The sequence below is a fragment of the Dipodomys spectabilis genome, unplaced genomic scaffold (assembly GCF_019054845.1).
Source record: "Dipodomys spectabilis isolate Male_0828 unplaced genomic scaffold, ASM1905484v1 ptg000527l, whole genome shotgun sequence".
Classification (NCBI taxonomy): domain Eukaryota; kingdom Metazoa; phylum Chordata; class Mammalia; order Rodentia; family Heteromyidae; genus Dipodomys; species Dipodomys spectabilis.
In genome coordinates this window covers 1,750,878-1,760,380 of record NW_024871204.1, presented here as the reverse complement: position 1 = coordinate 1,760,380, position 9,503 = coordinate 1,750,878, and the positions used below count along the sequence as shown (strand labels likewise).

Sequence of the window (9,503 nt, the reverse complement as noted above, 5' to 3'; positions counted from 1 at the left end):
CACAATATACTTGGATTCTTTTTTTGTTTTTTTTTTTGGTCGGCCATGGGGCTTGAACTCTGTGCCTGGGCGCTGTCCCTCAGCTCTTCAGCTCAAAACGAGTGTTCTACCACTTGAGCTACAGCGCCACTTCCTGTTTTCTGGTGGTTTATTGGAGATAGGAGTCTCACGGTCTCTCCTGCCCTGGCTGGCTTTGATCTGCAATCCTCAGATCTCAGACACCTGAGTTGCTAGGATTACAGGAGTGAGCCACCAGTGCCTGGCTTATACTTGGATTCTTATAGATTAAGTAAATTGAAAATTAAGAAATAGAAGATATGTGAACCTTTGCAAACAATTTTTCAATAATAAACATTTTAAAACATGTATTCTTTTTTTGACAAAGATTGATGTTACTGGTGTTTTAACTCAAGATTTAGTATATGATAGCCAGTGCTCAATATGGCTAGGTCTCTAATCATTTCACTCTGGATATTTTTTCAGGTCTCATAGTTTCTCATGCTCTCCCATATCACAAACCCTATTTTCAGTTCCCACCATAGCTAGAAAATGGAAACAACAAATCACCATGCCCAGCTCAAGCATTATTTTTTTTAATTCAAGTACAAATATTTACCAAAAAAGTGACCAGGTCATGAAGCTTTTCTTAAGAAAGTATGTGCTTCTTAAAAATACAGTAAATATTTGTTATTTGGATAAATATGTTTAGACCTATAAAAAATAAATATATTTGAATTCAACAACCATATAAAATTAAGAAAATAATTTTTAAATATTCACATATTAAATATTTTAAAAGCAAAATATATGTATCAGAGCCAGACACATAAAGGACCCATGGTCTGTCACGTATTTGGAAGCTAGAACTTTATGCAAGTTTACACAACAGTATTAACCAAAGCATGCTATTTGCTGAGGAGTATTTAAAAGGTGTAATTTCTTATAAAATTGAACTTTTAATCTAACAAAATGAATACCAGAATCTATCACTTGGGAGATGTGAAGGGAAGTCAAAGGGAAGGAATAAAGTGAGTTATGGAGGAAGAGAGTGAAGGCATAATATTCAATGCAGATAGTATGAAACTAGAAAAAAAGAAAGTAGGGTGAGGTTTGGAAGGGTGTGGGAAAGATATGTAAAGATACATTGTACTTATAAACTGATTTGTGGAATGGAAATTCTTTTGAACAACTACTTAAAAAAGTATAATTAAAAACAATGGAGACATCTGATCTTAAACTGCGTTCTCTTAAACCATAAGTCAACATAATAGTTTCCTCCTCAGGAAATTTCTTTGCAGGTATTTTCCTCATAATGACAGAGAAGTGACCAATGCAATGAATATCATTATATCACATTTCATATCCTAATTAGACACAATATAAAATTACAGCAAAAATCTTAGAATTCATCACATGATAAAATAACAAGTAGAAAGTATCAAATGCGGATTGATTGCTTTTCCAAGTAATTTAACTATGGTATCTAATTTAATCCTCACAATCATTCCATAAAGTGGAACTACTTCCATTTTTAATTCTTAGATGGTGATATTGAAGTCTTCAAAATTGCAGTTACTAGTACAACATTGCACATATGGTAAGTGTTAGCCCATCTCCCACTGTATCAAATTACCTCATTATATTTTATGACTAAAATACCAGCACCTAGTCTACTAAATCTAGGAAAATTTCCCAGAATTATTGTGTACATTATAATAATATTTCACTTTATCTTTTTTAGAAAATAGTTATCTGTAATGTGAAAACTCCAAGTTCATAATCAATTCATACCTCCCTAGTGAAAGGAACTGCTAAACTATAATATTCTTGATTTCTAGCTCAAAATAGTAGAAATCACTTTCTATCCCATGACTCAACACTGCACTCCCTGGGGACCACATCTCTGTTTAACACAGTCTTACTGAAAGAATGACCTCCCCAATTCCTAATGGAAACACACTGAAGGTCTTATGTACCAATCATTTCCACATTGTGGCTCACCTAAGTTGTTTACCATTACAAGTATTTTGATTGCTTTTTATACCCAAAATTTTGAGAGAAATGTACTACTTTAAAATACTATTAAAGCAAGACTGATACAAAAATCACCTTTGACCCCCACCTTTCATAAACCCAAAAATGCAGACTGACCTATCATTTATGTTAGGAACGAGAGGTTAAAAATCATAGACACCAAGACGTAAGCATGAATTAAAGGCTCTCCAACTTGTGAATAAAATTGGTTTAAAAAGTCATCAATACTACTGCATTTTTAAAAATTTCTTATGATACTGAAGATTCAATTATAAACTATTAACACTTGAAAATAACTCATTTTCTTCGGAGTAGGACACAAAACACAAGATTAATCCGAATAATTTTAAAAGACCTTTATTTATACTACAAATTCACTCCTATAACTACAAAGATTCTAAAAATAACTGAAGTACAGAGACACAAAGGAAATAATTTAATTGCATCATCTACATTAAAAGGACTGTGTTAATAGAAAACAAAGTTATATTGATAATTAGCTTACCAAATTCAGGTACATGCTTTTATTCAATTTCATTTAGTTTCATAAAAACTGTATTTTCATAAAATGATGCATAAAAAAGCCTATATACCCACTTAGATTTTCAGATCTTAACAATATTTATTTCAGAAATGTCTTTAGCTCTATAGTCAATGAACTGAAATAATACTAAAATAGTCAAAGACTTTTCAGAATTTGCAAGATTTGCTCTGGGATGGTATTTATATTGAAAAAGATATTAGAAAGTCTTATTTATTAAAGTTGCTATAGTTACTCTCAAAAAAGAGCCATTACTGAAGATATATTTGCATGTAGAAAACAAATTCAAATACATCCACAATATGGAGAAGACACATGGTTTTTGTTTGTTTGTTCGTTTTTGAAAGTAATATCTAATAAGCATATCCACAATACCGATTTTCAGTCAATATGATGGGATATTCAACCATAATAAATATGGGGCTGATTACCTCTTAGTGAGAATAGATATGATCTTTCAAAGAAAGATATTTTAAACAGAAATCCAGAAAGAGGGCTAGTAAGGTGGCTCAGTGGTAGAGCGATTGCCTTGCATGCATGAGGCCCTGGGTTCAATTCCTCAGCACCACATAAGAAAAAAAGAATAAAGCCAGAAGTGGTGCTGTGGCTCAAGAGGTAGAGCACTAGCCTTGAGCTGCAGAGTTGAGGGACAGTGTCAGGCCCAGAGTTCAGGCCCCACGAATGGACCCCCCCCCCTGCAAAAAAAAAAAAAGAAATCCGGAAAGACTTTATCCACCTTGTGTTTCACGGGAATAACCAGAGAGTAATACCTGTTCCGTCAAGTAGGCCAAACTCACTCCATGAGCATATCTTAAAAGTATAACCTATTTAACAGGTCAAATACACATTTTGTACTGACAGTCATCTTACAGCAATAATTTACTACCTAATTTTGTCTGTATCATCTCACCTAACACATAATAAGAGCTGAAAATGATCTCTTTTAACTAACTTAATGTTGTAAATGCTTTGATATTGATGATGTTATTATTTGACAAATAAAATGTACAGAAGGGTGGTTCAACTGAAATGACATGACAGAACAATGATAATAAAAACATTGCAACACAGTTAGCTCTTTTTAGCCTCACCATGTCCACATTGGCAAGTAACATTGCAACAGCACATGCACACATATACATATGTGCACACATGTACATACATATACATGCATGCTAAATTCAGGGTTTATTGTAGAAAAAGTTCAAATAAAATATTAGTGATTAGTACAAATGATAATTTGCCTTACTACAAAATAATACACAATCCAGTCACTACGGTTGTTATATCCTGCCCCTCCACATGTGACCACTTAATTTATTTTTAATTAATTAATTATCTAGTTAATTAATTCATTTGCTTGGTGCTAATACTAGGGTTTGAACTCAGGGCCTGGCTCTGTCCCAGAATTTGTTTTTTTTTTTTTGTTTTAGTTTTCTCAAGGCTAGCATTTTACCGCTTGTACAACAACTCCATTTCTAACTTTTGTTGGTTTCTTTCAAATCAGAATCTAATGGACTTTGTTTTTGTTTGGCCTCGTTTTAAACCACAATCCTCAGACTTCATCTTTCTGATTAGCTAGGATTAATGACATGAGCCACCAGTGTGGCTTCTACTTTTTCCTCTATACCTACCTAATGCACATACTTAGATAGTGATTTAAAACTGAGAGTATAGAAGCAAGATGTTCAGTGATGATATTGTCCTGTCAGAAATTCTAGTTAATAATTTAAATTTCTTCTTAAGACCATACACAAAAGTATCATAATATAGTATGAAAGAACCCACGATTTGACATATGAGCTTCAAGAACTTTCTAATAGATTCATTATTTATTGGTACCCAACATTAGAAAAAATGTATAATGCAGTAGTAAAATCGAAGTGCTTTGCATGACTACTTAAATTCCTTGTTTTTTAAAGACACTTGTTTTCATCTAAAAAAGTATGCCTGTCTATTGTCTTCATGTCTTTTCGATGGTTGAAGGTGCTTAATGAGAAGTCAAAATGTATTAGTAGTCCTTTGCTGTCAATTAAATCTCACTTTTTCTTCTTGGAGAATATAATGATCAAAGCAATAGTTGAGGACCTGCAAGCAATAGTTCAGAATCATGCTTCCAGTGCAAGTGGATAAACAGTATGTAATCCTCAATACCATTTTCAACAAAGTTTTGTCACAGATACAATCGGCCTGCCATCCCTAGCCGCTTTCTTAGCCTGGATCTATTCCTTCATTGTACAGAAAAAGTGTGATTCAACTGATTTCAGTGAGATCTGTTACTAGAATTATCAAGGATTTAGATTCTTGTCTGCAATTTGGTCAAAGCTATGTCTCTTTATGTAGACTACTAAAAATGTATTTACTAAATTCAAGTAAAAACATAAATTATATTTCCATCTTTTAAAAAAAATACAATTCCGCTTGCTCTATAAATTAATCAGATGCATGCATTTTGTGGCTAGCTAGGTCATTGCAAATCTGTCTCTCTCTTCCTCTCTCTCTTTCATGGTTCTCATAGATAATATGATTGCTCCATAATTAATCTAATTTATTTTGCTTTTATATTTTTGGTTGCATCATTTCACTTTCTGCTCTTCCATTTTCCAAATCATTTATATAGAAGGCATTATTTCATCTTTTCTCATTCCTCGAATAAGCTGCACATGAAGACACCACTGGTCCTTATTTTCAGTCTGTATCTTTGAATACGGAGGAACATCTTTCCTCTGCTCTCCATCAATTCCCTACTCTCCAGTTAGAATAATTTAGAATAGTAAAAATGGAAAAAGGAAAAAAAAATCATGGTGAAAAAACAGATGCAGAAAATTCACCGGATTTTTCTGAACAGTTCAACCAATGTGAACTATTAGAGAAATACATGGATACCTCATTCCCACTGGCACTCAAAGTCTCTGGATCGGCAATTCTGATGAAGACGCGGAACATGATGAAAAAGTGAGGAATGGTATCAATTGCAAGACAAAAAGTGGAGAAAGATCCAAGTAAATTTCTACATTGGGCTACCGAAAATATTCAGCTTATTACAGTGTGGAGACTACTTTCCAAAAAGGCCAGTCATGTGAATACTAGGGATGACGATGAATATACCCCTCTTCATCAGGAAGCCTACAGTGGACACTTAGACATTGTCTGTGAGTTGGTGGCTCAAGTGGCAAATGCAATAACTGTAGATGGCTGGACACACCTGCACCGTGCATATATGCAGAATAACACCAGAGTGGCTTCTTTCTTACCTCATCATGTTACAGATACCAATGCCCAAACTAAAGGCCTCTTGACCCCTTTATATCTTGCCACTGAGAATTGAGATAGCAAAGATACGCCTGCTCTCCTTCGGTTGAACCATTATATAAAACCAGGCCTGCAGAACACCTTAGAAGAAACTGCATTTGAAATTGCCCAAAGGATAAGTACGTATCGCTACCTATATGAAGTTGTGGAAGGCTGTACAAATTCTTCTCCTAAATCCTAATGGTCGGGTTAAGTTTCTCAAAGTTAAAAATGCAAGTCCATCCTTTGTGTCCATACAAAATATTTCCACAATCCAAATAAGAGCAATATCTTTTTTTTTTTTTTTGGGGTGGTCATGCGGCTTGAACTCTAGGCCTGGGTGCTATCCCAGTGCTCTTCAGCTCAACATGAGTGCTCTACCGATTGAGCCACAGCTTCACTTCCAGTTTTCTAGTGGTTTATTAGAGATGAGAGTCTCACAGACTTTCATTCCCAGGCTGGCTTTGAACCGTGAGCCTTAGATCTCAGCCTCTTGAGTATCTAGGATTATAGTAGTGAGCCACCAGCGCCGGCAACACCAGTAATTTACTGTAAAAATTCATGAATTCCATGGAATTCTTGCAAGTGAATTGCCTGCATTGGGTGTCAAAATGTATTGAAGAGTTTTTATATACATGTATAATGATTTCTGCAGAGTATGTGATTTTTTAGTCAGACATAATTTTAACTTATCTGTTGAAATGAGTAGTACAGAAACTAAAGTAATACTGGTGCTTGTCTGAAAAAGAATATTTTAAAATATTCTATAGTCTATGTTTGTATAATGTTAATAATTTATTTTATTCTCACATAGACATACTTTGAATTCTATATTATTTTATAATATATAGGTTCATTAATGTGTCCTTTCAGATTGTATTCCATATAGAAACAGTTTAAGATTCCTTTTTTCCTAGGTCCTAATATTATTTTTCTTTGGGATAAAATGACAATGTTGTCTAATTTCAAAAGTTTTGTAAAGTTTATGCTATTTAAACACCTTTCTGAGGTGAAGATTTAATACACTGATGTCAAAATAAATTTAATCATATGAATTACGTGTGCTGTTACACTTGTTTTTTTGTAATCAACTTTTTAATAACGGGTTTTCATTTCTTGCATCTGAAGAATGAATAATATGGAATACTTCACAAATATTCATATCATCGTTGTGCAAGTGCTATATTAATCTGTATATTGTAATTTGGGTATACATGCTGCTGAAGCATGTAGTATCCTCTAAATTTAAGTAGCTAATGATGCAATCTTTATACAGGCTTATATCCATGGGTGCCTACTTGTAACAAGGAAACCTTATTGTTCCTAACATTGCTATTGATCTTATTTCCTTAAAATTCTGTGAATAATGGAAAAAAAATATAATGTTCAGCCGATTGCTCACATTTGCAATTTTTTGTCAATGCCAATTTTAAGTATTTTTCAATTGTAATTTGATCATGCATTCAATAATTTATAGGTAGGTCCAAAGGTGATGACTCTTTCAAGTATTATTTATTCAACTGAATCAGCTTTGTGGAGCTATTGGATTCAAAGTAATCCTTGCTTAAGAGCTATTTCTAACATTCTGCAGCTGACATTTTCCCAAATGAGGTCTTACTGGCACAAATGTCTACATGACCCTTGACTCTTCTTCCATGTAGGAACAGACCAATCAGAATATCTTACCCTGATAGTATAGATTGTCTTACTTGAACAAAATTAATCTTAGTTACAAGGGATCATAGAGAGATGAACAGTCCAGACAGATCTGTTCAGACAAGAAGGTATTTTATCAAAATATAATTATTATATCTAACATTGCAAAAGTAGCTAAAACCAAGAAGGTGAAAAAATTGTTCATATGTATGATTACTTAATGTCCTGGCATGTCTACCATCCAACCAGGCAGGAACTTACACTACTGCCTTTCTATCACCAAATATTTTCATAGTTGCAGGAGAAGTCCATATGTTTCTCCTTGTTATTAGGCCTTAAATTGGTAATGTTTTAATCACAGTATTTTCTCTTGCTCCAGGCTATAAATCTACAAATGGTAAAGCTTTAGGTCCAACTCTATCAAACACTGAGGTAGAGATAATGGAATAATATTTTAAAACACAGTTGCCTTTATACAGTAACCACAACAGAACAATGCAAAACATGTGTCTTTTTCTTATATTATATATAGTTATATATTTTATATTTATATTTGCTGATTTTATATTTCACACTGTGAAACTTACTAGAATTTGTTGATAACTTCACAAATAAATTGATATTTATTCATTCCAATAAATACAATTGGAATATAAATAATTAGGTTTAAAATATATATTAGAATATAAGAAGTATCAACGCAATATCTTTGGTATAAACTTGTGATACATTCTCAATGTTCTTGGTCTTCTGAATTCACATGGTAAAAAAACAATGTTGTTTTCCTCTAATCTGTAAGGGATTTTCTCTGCTGCTCTGTTTATTGTTTTAAATCGCTGGTCCCAAACTGTTTTTCTCCATATTTCTGAAGCATTCCTACTGATTATGCCCAAATTTTGCTGATAAGATGTCTAAAAAATATTCTTCTTCTTCAGGACCCGTAGGTCCTAGGATCCCAGGTCCCAGTTACCTGCATCATCAGATAACAGGGGCAAGACTTCTCACCAGGACCCATGCAACATGCCAACACACAGTAATTGAAGACCCATCTCAATTTCTTATTTCCTATATTTCAGGGCCCCAATTCCTTGAGATGCAGGAATTAGCAGTAAGCAATTATGAAATGCAAGGCAACTTAAAATGAAAGATGAGATCACAAATTTGAGAGTAAGTACTATAATTCAAACATTCAACTTACATATGACCAGCCCATATGAGTGAACAAGTTCACAAAGTGTCATAAGATTATTTTTAATACCCCTCCCCTATGATTAATGAAAGATTTTAGTCCAGCATAAGTGGGTCAAAAAATAGTTCCTGGAAGGATAGATCCATAATTGGTCTACCAAGGCCCAGAAATCTTTACTTAGAGTTCAAATATAATTCAGAAAATCATTGAGAAGATCCTTAGTACTTCCAAATACTGGGACTTCAACACAACATGGTTTTGTGGTATAAAAATGTCACTCTCAAACCAATGATAATCTACATATAATCTATAATCTCCTGAAAGTTATTCTTTTTCAAATTAACTTTTTAAAATCACGTTCGCCAAAATAACATTTGACAAGTAGTTGATACTTAGTGACATTGCAAGTTTTTCAAGTGTAGGGAGCAAGTTAAAATAAAGTTGATTTATTTACCTGGCACTAATGCCAAACACGTTCAACCATTCATTAAATTGTAGAAATAGTACCACCGACAATTTGTGTTTTTCAGTAGAGACCTTCCAGAAATGTATTAGATAGATCAGCCTCCCAAATTTCAAACCAAAACGTTAGCTAATAAAGTAAATGTCCTCATTTAATAAGGTACATTTTAAAAAGTCACAAATAGTTTTCTTATCATGTAATATGTTTTCCCTATCTGTCTAACATAGTAAGAAATATGATTTTAAGTCTTGAATATGGGTACTCATCAGAGATATGACAAACATAAAATCTGTCTTCTATCTCTATCATATTCCTCTATAGGAATAAAT

General features: G+C 33.3%; 1 pseudogene; it reads right to left on the bottom strand.

The window, feature by feature from the left end:
• Positions 1–6,998: 6,998 nt before the first annotated feature.
• On the bottom strand, positions 6,999–7,095 carry LOC122099663 (annotated as a pseudogene).
• Positions 7,096–9,503: the final 2,408 nt, after the last annotated feature.